Below are 14,454 nucleotides of genomic sequence, written 5' to 3'. Positions count from 1 at the left end.
CCAGCCTTCCTTGCCCATTACAGAAAGAAACCCAAATGTTATATCAGAGACTAAGCCAAAGTCAAGTCTCAAAAAGTTCTTACCCAAAAACTTTGCTTGCAGACTCTCTAACCATTTATTTTCTGGACGAGCTTAAAAGCCCTTAAAACAACAGCTCAGGCACAGCCACCACACCCCATCAGACACGCACTGCATTTCCTTATTGTTAACACAACAGCAAGAATCCCAGCATGTATGAGACACGCACAGTGAAAGCACCAACCGTGTTCTGCACTCAACACACAATATCGATGGAAAATAAACAGTCATCTAAAAAGCAAGCTGCATGACTTCGAGCTGCATCTCAGCAACTGCTCCCGCTGCAGAAGGGCTGTGCAAGCACAGCTTTCAGTCTTTCAGAAAAGGATTTTTAAGTGATTAGGAAAAACTATCTGTCTTCCGCCATCAGTGTTTTATTCTGGGCCAGTATTTACCAGCAAGCAGTATGTGACGTGCTGTGCTCCTGTTTGTGGGGCAGAGCTGAGACAATGGGCTCAGCGGGGTCTGTGCACAAAGCACAGCTCTGTGGGCTGTGTCCATGGGCAGCAGGGCACTGTGTGCAGCTCAGGCATTATCAGAAAATGGTATCAATAAATGGGAAGGGGTTCAGAGCAGAGCTAGCAAAATAATGGCGAGCTGGGGGGAACAGATGGCAGATTAGAGAATTGTATATATACGTCTTTGACCAAGGGAAATTACTTGGGATATCTGACAGGTATAAGGCTCAGAAAAGAAAGACGTGCTCAGGTTGGGATGGATAACTGGGAGCAATTAGAGGCAGCTGAATGAAAATAAAGTTAGGCTCAATACAGGGAAAGAAAATTAGAATATAAAATAGTTTGGGGCAAAAGGGTCATATGCAGAAACTCCTTCACTGGAGAATTCAAAGACAAGCATGATAAAGCCCTAATAAATATTTGGCAAAAGGCTCAACCTCTGTGAAGTGGGGACACCGAGTGTCCCACTAATGCTTTGCCAGCTCCAGGATCTAGTGTTCTATTTGCACCTGACCACACTGTGGGATGCGATGCAGTAAAGTCAAACACATTCACTTCTAAGGCAGCCTTTCCTTGGGGTCTCTGCATGGCCAACTTCAGGGAGCTCCATGAGCTCCAGGACATCTGACCACTACTGCCACAGCAGCAGCAGCCCAGCACGTGTAGCAGCATTACTCCAAACAGCAGCCAGAGAGCAGGGGCAGCCGCCACGTGCTCTCCTCTCCCCAGAAGAGTGAAGCTCTGGAGCAATGCACGCCGCTGGGTTGTTCTCCTTTTGTGGGAGTTTACATCTATGGCACAAATAACACAGTACTCTCATACGGACATTTACTTCAGAAACACCACGAGAGCTTCCAAAGCAACCACTGGACAATGAGAAAACGTAAGGAGCTTCTGCAACAATAAAGTCTTCTTTCTGATCCCAGAGACTTCCAGCTCAGAATCCTCTGTTCAAGCACAGAACTGCAAGACATCGTGGGGTTAAAACCAAGCCTTGCATCAAGATTAAATACATCTGTTATGAAAACTTGCTGTTTTGCATACATGATTCAATAAAGAGTCTTAGTGGGATAATTGCTTTGCCCAGATTATTAACCAGAATTTTCTTTACTTTTTTTTTTCTCATTACTCTTTAGAATAATGTTTAAGGTAAACAACTCCTAATTGTGTAAGAAATGCATTAAGTGGAATGCTCCATCCTAAACATTCATTCCCGGATATTATGTACTATTACCAAAAGTCAGCATAGGAAATGAATATTTCAAGAAGCTAAAGCACACAGTGCATGCATGCAAAACATGTAAGACCCACTGAAAATTAGGTACCGAATATCAGGACGGAATATCAAGGGGCGAATGAGATTCGTACAGGGCCGGAAGGCGCTGAAGGCGTGGGCAGAGCGAAGCGGGTGGGATGAGCAGGGGCTGCGCCCGAAGCGCTGCGGCGCGGGGAGAGGCCGTCTCCGCCTCCGGCCGCCAGAGGGCGCTGCAGCGCTGCCCCCGCCGGAATCGTATTCAGATCCATGAGCGAGCAATTGTATTTTGGAAAGGAAACGCAGGTTGCAAGCGAGCAGAGCAGGAGGTGTCCTTCAGGACGCTGCTTGAGACGAACTTCAGTGCTCTCGTGCCCAGGTGAAACGCAGGATTTTTAAAATAGGTATTTGAGAAGCTAAGAAACTGTGATCAAAGGAGTACAGTGCATAAAGATGGGCTGATGTAGACTTTAAAGCCCAGCATCCAAACTAGTACGGCTCTACATTGCCATCCATTTGCAAGTGACCACATTTAGTGCATACCAGAGCCCCTCTGTTTGGACCAGAGCATCTCAGAATCGAGCTCTGAACAGAGCCACGTGGCAGTAGTGATTGTTTTGCCCGGGCTTGGCTCAGCAGCACTGTTGGAGCACACTTGCCAGATCAAGTGCTGGCTGTATTCCCCTCGCCTCTGAACTCTGCTATGAAAGAGGACTGTGGCAAATCATCCTGAACCAGAATCTGATGCCCATTCCCATGCTGGGAGAAAGGTGCCATTCTGCCAAAGCCCAATCCATCACCGAACTCCTGCAGAGCCCTGCCCGTCTCAGCCCTTCTACACAGCCAGCCAGAGCTTTGCCTACTCAGCATGCCCTGCCAGGGCAGCAGCATGAAATAACCACCTCAGGTCCCAGTGTTGCAACAGTCCACATTCTTGAGCAACTGTCACCTGACCCTAGAGACACCTGGAGCTGTATGATGCCTTTCCCATCACAATAATGGCACAGAAGGTGTCCAGCAGTGCTTTCCAGAAGGCCACTTCCCAGCAGGGTTTTGTTATGGGTAATGAGCTGAGCGCCCACAAAGGATGAGGCAGATAACTGGGAATGCCACAGCCGAAGCTGAGAGTGACCACTAGTCAGCATTGCAGGCTTCCGACAGAAAACACATTGTTTTCTGCTATGTGGACGAACAGGTTGGACTCATTACCACATATAATCATTATTATTTATGCTCTACAGACATCAGAGTTTTGTCTTTAAATGAATTTATAGGGGGGGCGGGGAGGGGGGGAAATAAATCACAAAGCTTAATAATCCTTTTAATTATATGCTTAAAAATCCTGAATGGAAGAAATTAGGAGACACAAAGGAATCAACGTAAACTAATTATTCCTTGTTTTGCAGCTAACGTATTTCTATGGTAACCATTATGGCCTTCGAAGAAATTAAATGATCTTTTAAATCAGCTCATCAGGAAAGCCACCCAGCAAAGCCACAAAACAAAGATCTTTCAAACAAGTCTAGAGATGATGAAGGAGAAAAGCATGCATTTTCCCAGCTGTTGATCATTAGAGCTACGAAACTGCATTTTCATTAAAACCACCGAGGAGATTCTCTCTTGTTGCTCTGCGGGAGGTTGGTGGCTGTGTGCATGGGTGCACACACAGAAGAAAGGAGAGATGACTTCTGTACAGTGTGCCAGCAAAGCAAGGTGAACAGAAGGCAGGCAGGTGCGGTTTTGTTGTGTTTTTGAGAAGAGTTGCACTTTCTGCTCACATATTTGTTGAGGTTGAAAATTTCCAACCTAGTCTTAACACAACCTCAGTTTCCCTGTGCAACTTGAGATAGAGCATGCAGCGTTCCAGCTCTGTCTCTCTGATATATGCAGCCGTGTGTCCAGCAGACAAAACAGATCTACCATTTCAGTAGGTCGACTACACATGCAGAGTGCTGCTGTACTCAGTAAAGACCAAGTTCACACATTTTTCTCTTGAATTGTAGGAAATCAATCAAAACCATACACTTAAAACCTAAACCAGGCTGTCGTCGGCTTTGCATTATTAAAGTTTAGCTCAAGGGGTTCATTGCCAGAGGAATAATTCAACCAGAATGGGCCACGAAGCAAGCAGATTTGGGCTCAGTGGGAGGCTCGCCTCTCCAGGCTGTGCAGAGCTTGTTAGCCAAGCAGACAGCTCATGCAAACACGCCTCACTCCTCTTTTGTCTGCACCACCAAAACCAATGTCTTCCCCTATCACATCTGTGGCCATGCTGGCAGCTACAGATAAAGAGATGAACCAAATAGCCTCATATGGAGGGATCCTCAGTGTTCGGTTAGGAGGAAAGTCCCTGCAGGTGAAGGGTTCAAACCCTTTCATAGAATTTTCCTCCTCCCCTTGGTCTCTGCATGGTACTTTTGCTGCCATTCTCCTGTGCCCACCCTCCTCCAGCACTGTGAACAAAACAGGAACCTTACTGCAGAACACTGAATTAATGCTGCGCACGCTCGCTTTGTCCCTGCGCAGACATGAGTTGTGACAAGCAGCAGAAATACCCAACCAGCCAAGCGTCAGCAGGGACACGAAGGCACTGCTACCTGACACAGGGCTTCTCCATAACAGCCATCTTCAGCTTCACTCCTTTGCTTGGACGCGTTTTGCCACAGCTTTGTAAGGACAAAGACATGTCACAGATCCCAGTCACAGTCCAGCAAGATTCATTCCCGCCTTTGGTTAACATAAGATTATTAATATTCTTAATAATAGCAATAACCACTCCTATTAAGACAATCTGTTGGCTTTGGAGAACAGGTTCCTATTTTCCTCAGGATCTAATTTTAGAAGCTTCTGGGGACTATGTAAACTCTTGAGCTAGAAACAAACACAAAACCAATACAGATTGTTTAAAGCATGGGGTGAGTGATGAGAACCAAATACCCTGAAGTGAGTCCTGGGCTTTCAGATCTGCAGAACAAAGTGCAGCACAAGAGCCCCCTGGGCCTGGCTGGGCTGCTGCTAAGAGGAAAAGCTTTCCCAGCAGCTCGACAAGAAGACAGCAAACTTGTGGGAACAACCAAGATGGGGCATCAAACCCTGTCAAGATATGGGAAAGGCAACGGGGATAAGCGTACAGCCATGTGGGGAACTCAGCTGATGGGGAAGCTCACTCCCATTTGACACAAGACACAGCTCTGGTTTGCTTTTCTAGCCAGTTTTCTTCAAAAGATAAAGCAGCTTTTTGCACACTGAAACATATTCCTAACATCAAGTCCATTCACACTGAAATTTCCTTCTCATTTTTCCAGCAAAAAATATCAGAAGCAACGCAGCATTTGCTTTGCACAGACAAAAGAGCAGAAACATATTCAAGATTTTTTAGCTCTCAACTCTACAGAGCACTCCAGCAGCTTAATTTACTGCACATGAGTTGTATGCAGCTCCAGTGGGACCGCATAGATGATTAAAAGAATAAATGCAATTGTCTCCATAGATCAATGCCGTAATGTATTCCTCCCTGAGTATCAGATGGATCCTTATAGCCTCTTTGATAAATTCACGCAGTGCAAAACATTGTGATCCAAGCTATAAAGCCACACACACTACTGGAAATCTCTCAGATACGTATAAACATCGTGAATCAATTATTTTGTTTCTACTGCATTTCTTGTTTCTCTTTGCTTGTTCCAGAAGTCTGTACATAAAAGAGCTCCTAAAAGCAGCCCCTCACCTTTTCCAACAATTTCCTGACTAATTCCACATTAGAAAACACATTGATTGGGGTCAGATCCCTTCAGCTGAGATACATTTTCAAGACTCTGGAAATACAACGTAAGGTCCTTAAAAGATACAAGGATTTTGCAGAGCAGCAACATGGCACCAAATCGGATACAGGAGCTGTTTTTGCTGAAAGATGATGCTTCAAATACAGGTTTTTCTGACCCCTGAGGACCCTGAGGACCCAGATCAGCTTCCTCCAAAGGTAAGTTTAGTGGCCTCACAGCAGTGACCCTACAGGAAAAATAAATGAGTATGTGTTGTTCGCTGAAGGCGAAGGCATGTTTTGCACACATGATGTCACTCTTGCAACTCAGGAGGAACTAATTGCTTGGCTTGTTGTAGTCTCATACTCGTTGGGCTCACTTGCAAATTATAGTCGTCTGGAGAGCTACAGCATGTCATCAGCACACAGCTATGTTGTCTGAAGCGTAATTAATATCTGCCTTTCTTTTCAAGTTCCTTATTTACCCTCTTTCCCCCATGACAAATATGTTAATGGCCTCTCCAAAACCCACAGGTTGTCATTTTCAAAGAGCCCCTGTCTTTCTGCCTTGAGCTGAACACTTGAGACTAAATCACGGTGAGCCTGTTCCTGCCCCCATTAAAGCTGTTGAGGGTTTTTCAGTGACTTCAGTGTAAGCAAACTCTCACAGGCTCTAATGGGAGCAGGACCACAGGCCTATTTTACTTTGCACCTTCAGCCAGAGGTTAAAACAAAAAACAAAAAACAACACACCAAACAAACAATAGGGATTGTCCTACAAGTCTGCAGGATTTGGGGTTGAATCATGTGTCCGGGGCAATGCCAGGATCTCAGACCATCCAGTCCCATGGGTTGCCAAGCTTTGTTGGATGGCAGGGTCTAAAATGCTATCACTTTTGCCTTTGGTTTTAACCAGTTTTGCGGGTGAGTTTTAAAACATCATTTCAATTTTTCAGCAAAAATTACCTGCTTAGCTGATTCTAAGTACTTTCCTGCAAAGGGTAAAATATTTCCCAGATCTGAATATAGCTGCATGTGAAAATAAGCATAGACTGCATGTCTACAGCAATAACTGTACTGGTAGCCCAGATCATTACCGTGGAACATCTTGATACCAGTTTATAAAGTGCTGCTTGCACTCATACAAGGACTTGAATAATCCTCACTGCATGACTCTTACATACATGTATATATAGATCAGTATCTTTACAAATGAGTCAGATTTAAAAATAATAAATGTATTTACACTAAAAACAGAAATAGGATCTCCTATATTTAACTACCCGCATCTGTATTCTACTTTTCCTTTTTTATTAAAAAAAAAATCCCCTGATTAAATCATCTGCCAAACAGCAGAGATCTCCATACAACAGAGAAATACTATTTCCACTACTACAGAACTGTTAGTTTCATATGTGAATAAGGCATTTCCCTTCCCAAGATTTAAACACATGGCAAGTCCCCACACCATATTTATCAAATTGTCACATGTCTCTACCCCACCAGTTAGCAAGGTGCATCTTCAGGAATTCTTACCACTCTACTAATGTGAACGTACTTGCAGGTAAGAATGTATAAGATATGTTATACCTTTCTTCTTTTGTACATGGTGTTGTAAAACAGAGGTTCAGACATTTTTCTAAATTGCTCTCTTCTTCCATCTCCATGTAGTCTCCTTCTCCCTTAGCTCCTAAGCTTGCTTTCTACCTGGCCATATCCTGATCCCAGAATTAGCTGATACGTGGCACACCTCTTGTCAATCTAGAATGACTTGTGATGATAGTCCCAGGAGGGTCTGCTCATACCTGTTACTCTTGGCCTCGGAAGCATTGCAGACACACCAAGTGCAATGTATTTGAGGGTGAAAATTATATTTGAGGGACAGCGTTAAGATCTGTATACTACTGCAGTCTCAGCTAAGCAAAGATAAACGTTGCCTTGATTGAGCACCTTTCCTCAGTCAGAAGCATCAGGCTGTCCTATAAGCTTTCCAAAGCATGGGCATGGCCAAGAGAGACAGAGCAGGGGAAGGACCATAAGACATAATAACTCTGCTACCTCAGCCAGAGTCAGACTGCGATAATTTAGGAAGCTTGTGGCCTGACAGAGGTACAGAGAATCATCCATTCCAGCTCGATTTCTTTTTTTAATGACTTGATTCCTGCTTCATCATGGTTTAGATGTGTTTCTTCAGCATTATTTTAAAAGGTTCCTGTATTCGTCATTTATTAGAGAAACTCTCTGCATTTAAAAGCATTTATAATTTTATGAAATTTGCCAGACTTTGTAGCAAGTCCAATGGATTTTAGTTCTCCTTTCTCTTCTAGCAACAGCAGAGCAAGGGTTATGATTTTATTCCTGGGTTCTTGTCTTCTTTTTGAGGTATCATCCCTGACAAGCTACATTTGACACCTCTGTGCCTCAGCTTGCCTAGTTCATAAATGGGCCCAGCAACACCTCTGTCACGTGGTGTTAAAAGGCTCAGTTAATTGCTGCTCATAAATCACATTGCAAAGATATATATATATATATATATGCGAAGTAGTTTTGATGACGTAATAGAATTCACTGCTTTTAGATGTAATTAGATTGTTAGGAGATTCATATTTCTTGTACCACTTTGCTACCCATTAGCATCAAATATTACTTCCAGAATACCCAAAACCTAGGTACAATAGCTGCCATTTGAGAAGATGCTAACCAAGACACTCACCAGGGAAGATACTGGAACAGGAACTTTTTTCTGTCTCCTTCTCCCATTGAAGTGGAGCGAATTTTGCATTCATTTTAAATGTTGTAGGACCTGAATATATTCCCCATTTCTAGTCTGCTTTGAAAAGCAACACTGCCACTTTGTAAGACAAATCCTACATTTAATAGCTCAGTTATAAACAAATGCTTCTCCTCCCTCCGCTTAACTAGCACGCTGGGCTGCTGAAGGATTTAAAATGAGGCACCTTCACTTTGTGAAGTGTTTTGAGATCTGCCAAGTACAAAGTAGCACTACGATTACCATTTTCACTTTGATTTTTTTCTCTATGAACCACTTGCTATCATCCACGGCTGCTTTGTGGACTAGGCGCAGATAAGGGGTTTAGGCATGAATACCATACATTTCAGGATACCAGACACACAAATGTAGCTTGCAGTAGCAGAAATAGGATCAAGCTGTGAAGTCTGGATTAGACAAGAACTTTCCTATTTTCAAAGCCTTACTTTTATTTCTGCCCACTGGAAAGATGAAGGAACACTACGAAGTTTTGGTACAGGTCCAGAATTCAACAATGCACAGTGAAACTCTCTTTGCTTGTTTTTATCTGAACTTCAGCTCTCAGGTGTAACCGATGTGGGCATTTTCTGTGCTTCTATGCTGCACCAAGGTGGCACAAAGAGGCATGAGAGGGGAGAAAGCAAAAAAGACTCACCGATGAAGGTGCCTATGGTGGTGCATCTTTGTTTCCTATACATTTCTCCCGGTGCTCCGGTGAGATGAACACTCCCTTCACTCCAAGCAGACAGCATGCACAGCCACCAGTGGATATCAGAAAACCTGCCAAGCAGTTCAGTCTAGATATGACTTCCAACCACACAACAATGGCAAAATCCCTGAGAATTACTTGTTTGCAGAATCATCCCACTCCTCTCCATTCCCAGGACAGCTTACCTGTCCTACCACTAAAACAGGCAGATGAAGATGTTAGCGCTGGTTCTTTCAAGGGCTGGGTGTGCTTGGCAAGGGAAACCTGAGGTTTGCTATGAGGAGGTCTTTTTCTTAAGTCTTACATGTGGGAAAATAATAATTTTTGAAGTGACTAATGGGGTAGAAATACTTCACCTGCTTCACAAAACGAACCTGCTGCCTCAGGGATTGCACTTTGGTGCTAAATTTCATCTCAGGTGAAAAAGCCAAGCGAGGGTTTCTTCACATTTTAGCTGCCTCCTGGCACCCTACGAACAAATAAAAATGACAAAATTAGATCGTATTCATCTCATACTTGGAATCAAGACAAAATGTGGGTACCCTGGATGGCCCAAATTCTGATTCGGATTTGAAGTCACAGTATTTCCAAGGGGCTGGACTCTGGGTATAGCCACCTCTGTGCTAAAGAATGCCAACAGGGAGGCAGGTAACATAAATCATACATGACTACAGGATCTGGCCCTCATTTGGGAGCAGAACACTGAAACTGTAATTGCCTTTGCAATGAATAGCTGATGAATGAAAACAATTAGTCACTTCATTTAACCTGTTGTTAGCTCTGCCAACACGAGTTTACAGAAGTCACTGGACTGCAGGCACACAACAAAAATCAAGGTATTTGATTAGGAAAAAAAAAAATCACGAAATTAAAAAAAAACACTCTGAAACAAACAGGTGAAGACATCTCCTCCTCAAGCAGGACTGAGGGCATGGCCGCCCTGTGCCCCCGCCCACCCCACAGGCACAGATGGTGCTCAGCAGGCAGCATGCTCCCAGTCAAGGCCTCGGCCCCACGCCCAGCCAGGTAGCAGCCGGTCCACAGCACGCAGCATCACGCACCGCCAGAAACACCTCATCTGTCTGCGTTTAGCCTGCTTGGCTTTGGAAGCCTGGAAAAACCGGGCCGCCATCAGCACGGGGCTGGTTCTGTCTCAGTTTCCTCCCACCTGCCCAACTGGTTGTCAGCCATCTTGTCTTTGGGCCCAGCGCCATGGGCGCCGGGCTGGAGGGGAAGGGCGGCCATTTTGCTGCTCTGAGCCCCACACGGAGCACTGCAAGGCAGTGGCCACGCTCAACCACAGGGCACACACCTGTGGGAGGTGGGAGAGGACTGTGGCCGTGGAATCATTAATGCTGGAAGGACCAATAAGATCATCTTGTCCAACCATCAGCCCATGCCTGTGACCACTCTAGACTATGTACAGTTCAGCCACAACCAGTGTGACAGGAAGAAAAGTGTTTCATAACGGATATTTCCATTTTAATAGACAAGATGATCCTAACGTCATTCCAAGATGGTCAGATCTGTGTAATCATCGCCTGCATTGCCCTGGATTCTCCAGTGTTCTTTCCTTTCATCTCTATATTTAGACTTTGAAAGCCACTGTGGTCACATTTCCCTGGACTGACTGACTTGTCTAGCAGATTACAATTGAGACTGATTAAAAACAGATTAATGCCAATAATCTGAATACAAAACAGCCCACCAAGGGTGAGAATTGAGACCAAATTTAGCCTTGCCTTGCTTCAGTTCACAAATCAGAATTTCGCTGCACTTCAGATTCTACTCCATGTGAACAAAGGTCTATGGCACAAAACCCATGCACACTCACACTGAGCACAGACGATTTTGTTATTAAGAAAAAAATCCAGTTTTGCTATGTTTTTTTCCAGTATCAGTAGTGTAAGAAAAGCTTAGAAACAGACTGAGCACCGGGCTGTGACCAACGTTTTGCAAGTAACTTCTGTCTAACCTATGCTTCCCCAGTACATGAAGTGGAGGTCCTCATATACTTTCACAGCAAAGTATCTGAAGAGCAGGGGATGTAACGTGCTGGGCTAGACTTCCACATCTTGGTTGCTGGGGGCTTTTTTTTCTTTGTTTGTCCATTTAAGGGAATATTGTTCATTTGTTTTTTAAAAGAGTGGCAAGTTTAAGATGTTAGTGGCCATACAGAGAAGTCTTTGTTAGGTCCTAAACAAGACTAGTTAACAGCTAAATGCAACAAGCGACTCTTCACTTCAATTGGACCATCTCATACCACCAATAACGTCTTTAAGGATGGTTCAGATTATTTCATCCTCTTTCTAAATAATGTGCACTGCTCAAGGAAGTCACAGCCAGGAGTATAAGCTGCAGAGTACTTCCACACACCATATGCTCAGCAGCAGAAAGAAGCCTTTTTAAGGTTCTCCAGTTTGAGAGAATCCCTCTGAACCTCCAGTCTACTCAGTTCTCCAGGAAGTTGTGCTGAATCTCCTCAGCAGTGTTTTAATTGGCACTGTGAGAACATACTGTCATCGCTCCCCTTCATTTTCTAGCTTATCTCTCCAAAGTCGCAACGCTTACTTCTCTAATTATTTTATTTGGCAACCTGGAAATAAAGGCAATTGCAGTGCTTGTCATTAACTTGTGAAGAAGGACAGAGGACCAGATCATTTGGAAAAGAGAGAAATCAGACCAGTAGGTCCCAGTAATACTCAATTGAAATCTCCAGAGGAAACGTGATTGTCCACGAAATATTACAGGAATCTTTGAAAGCCATTTTCTTTCAGACCAGTACTCCAGTTCAACAAAAGGGGCATGGTAATGCTAGATCTGCTATGTTCCTAAACGAGATATTAAACAAATGTCCTTGCCACATGTGGTCATTAAAGATTTGATGTCAAGAGGAAAGGTGTTAACCTTGGAAACCTGGCCAGACTCCAACAGGGGTAATTACATTCTGCCTCCCTCAGCAGTTCTCTGTAGAGTTTCAGCTGGACATTTCAGATCTGAAACCGTTAGGCAGCCTTGCTGTGAGTAGCTTAAGTACTTTGTGCAGTTACAGCAACAACTGTGATCCAGTTCATCCAGTACTCATACTATGGAGCTGCAAACCTTAGAGCAGCAACAAATCACATCATGAAAAAACTATTTTGGTCCTTGCGTATTGCTACAGCCCTTTTACATGTGAGTAGCCCTAGGAATGCAGAGAAACCTACTGTGCAGATAACTGTTGTGGGATGGTCTTCAAAAGGGGGAAATTAAAAAGAAAAAAGGTGGTGTTTTCACTCACACTGAGCCTTAGAAGAAGCTCACTAATCCAGGCTGGAGTTGGTGTTTTAGTGCAGTTAAATGTTAAGTTTGCATTTTCTAACCATTTCTCATAGAAGCAGTCCTGTCTTTTACCTGTTATGGGAAAAATGTGCAGTCTTTAACACCATTACCAAGCATAAGTATTATATTCATAGCCTGGCCATTGGATGCTACCTGCACATCAAGTGCTGCCACACTGAGACCTGCTCTGCAAGAAGAGCACTTACAGCACCAGACACTCTTCTAAAGGAGGGTTCCCTGGAGGCAGTATCTGCACTGCTGGGCAGATGCTCCCTGCAGTACACCCTGCAATCTTCATCCTTAGGTATACACCCTTGCCCTGCACTGCCTCTGTTACAGGAGATCTGCATGCAAACCCTTCCCCCATGTGCTCTGGTTTCCTTTGTATGGAAGCTAGGGCATGCATGGGGATAGGAGCCAAGCAGCATGCTGAGATGGGGCACAGCACAGTGGGCAGTAATGACCCACAGCTGCAGTACTGCCACTTGTATCCACAGATCAAGCAGAAAGCAGCACTGAGGGCATTATGCACATTCCCCAACTATTGACAAGATCATTATTATTACCATCCTCACCTTCACCAAATGCATCTTTTCCTTCCAAAAGGAAATCATACTTCAGCTAATACAGAAATGAATCCTGCAAGCCCCAGACTGAACAACATTGGTCCCATGCAAAATCTTGATGCAGAGATTCACTGAAGCCTGTCACAGGATTGGTGACGTTCCAGTGGCTTCAAGAACTGCAAACTCAGACAGCATAGGAAGACACTGTAAAGCCCATTGACTTGCATATGAATACAAGATGAGAGGTCCTTATTTATTTTTTAAAAAGGAAAAAGTCATGAGCCCACCAGATCCCATATTGTTTGCCATGATATCCTGAATGCACACATCTCAGAAAACTTAATAACCCTACACAATAACCAGAGCCAGTGACAGGCTCTTTTCACTACTACATTTCTGAAACTGCAAAGAACACCACGGATCCTTTTCAGAAGTTTTCTCAGTGCTCAACATGCAATTTATCAAATTCCCTTCAAGCATTCATCACACCCATGCAAATGATTTATGCTTCCCTACACAAAAATTTGTGTTTGATCACAATGACAATTTACTGCTGCTGCTCCATATCAAGCACATTATGGAGTTTCAGACCTCAGAGCAACACTTAAATCACACTGAGGAAACCTGCTGAGATGAATATCCATTCCTGCAGTCCTTATGCCTCATGAACTCAGCAAGATTTACTTGTCAGCAAGGTCTGCAAGACCAGGACCATGCTTTTGAGAAATGAGTTGTTAATCCCAGAAAGGACTATCACATTAGAATATAGGCAAATGCTTATCTCAAGATTATTGTTACAAGAAAGGCACTTTGATTATAAACTGCACTTTTAACATTTAGGAGTCACCTGTCCTGCAAATACACATGCACTAATTTGTCTATGAAATCCCTGGGAAACCACAAACAGGTTTTAGGATCTGCTGATCAGTGTAAGTAGTCTGACAGAATGGTTTCAGCAAATAAAAGAAATGCAAAATACTGAAACATACCTAGAGGACACAGTCTTCTGTCTGAGTGAGACTGCAGGCTGAGACCCAGCGAGCTGCTTATTTGGGGTGGAACTGCTTGTCCCAGTCAATCCATGAAGAAAACTAACATCACACAAGTCATGTATTTCGCAGACAGCATCTGACAGCAAGGAACAAGCTGCAGCACAGAAGATCTCTGTGTATTTTAAGTCTTCATCCCAAACTTACTTTTCAGACAACTCATCTGCAAGCTGTAATTTACTAAATCCATCTGTTGTTCCTACAGCTTGCTTTCTGGAAATGCTGCATTTCAAGGGTCTGCTTGTTAGAGAAGGTCAAAGAGGAAAGCGAGCCCTCTCATTTTAAGAGACTTGAAAGAAAAGGAAAGGAAATTTATATTTAGAAATAGGAATGATTAACTGGGGGAAATATATTACAGCATTAAAAAAGTGACATAGAATAGTTCCTACTTCCAATGAGGCTGACTTCACTTCAAGAAAAATATTTATATACAAATATAATAAGCTGAGGAATGCTAACCTATACTGAGATGAAAGTATCTCATAACATAA

The 14,454-nt window shown here is 43.6% G+C and overlaps 1 protein-coding gene across 2 annotated transcripts in view; it reads right to left on the bottom strand.

Annotated features, from left to right (window-relative positions):
- VDAC1 (voltage dependent anion channel 1) overlaps positions 1 to 13,938 on the bottom strand; it is a 61,023-nt gene extending 47,085 nt beyond the window's left edge. The window contains exons 1-3 of one of the 2 annotated variants that reach the window (XM_040646923.2): positions 13,904 to 13,938; positions 9,402 to 9,496; positions 8,974 to 9,098 (exon numbers count right to left, since the gene is read on the bottom strand). The gene's annotated coding sequence lies outside the window, so the exon portion shown is untranslated. Of the gene's footprint in view, positions 1 to 8,973; positions 9,099 to 9,212; positions 9,289 to 9,401; positions 9,497 to 13,903 lie in introns of those variants that run through there. The other variant, XM_046900379.1, reaches the window with a different exon arrangement.
- Between the last annotated feature and the right edge of the window lie 516 nt (positions 13,939 to 14,454).

Source organism: Gallus gallus, chromosome 13, assembly GCF_016699485.2.
Source record: "Gallus gallus isolate bGalGal1 chromosome 13, bGalGal1.mat.broiler.GRCg7b, whole genome shotgun sequence".
NCBI classification, from domain to species: Eukaryota; Metazoa; Chordata; class Aves; order Galliformes; family Phasianidae; genus Gallus; species Gallus gallus.
This window is presented reverse-complemented; position numbering and strand designations above follow the sequence as displayed.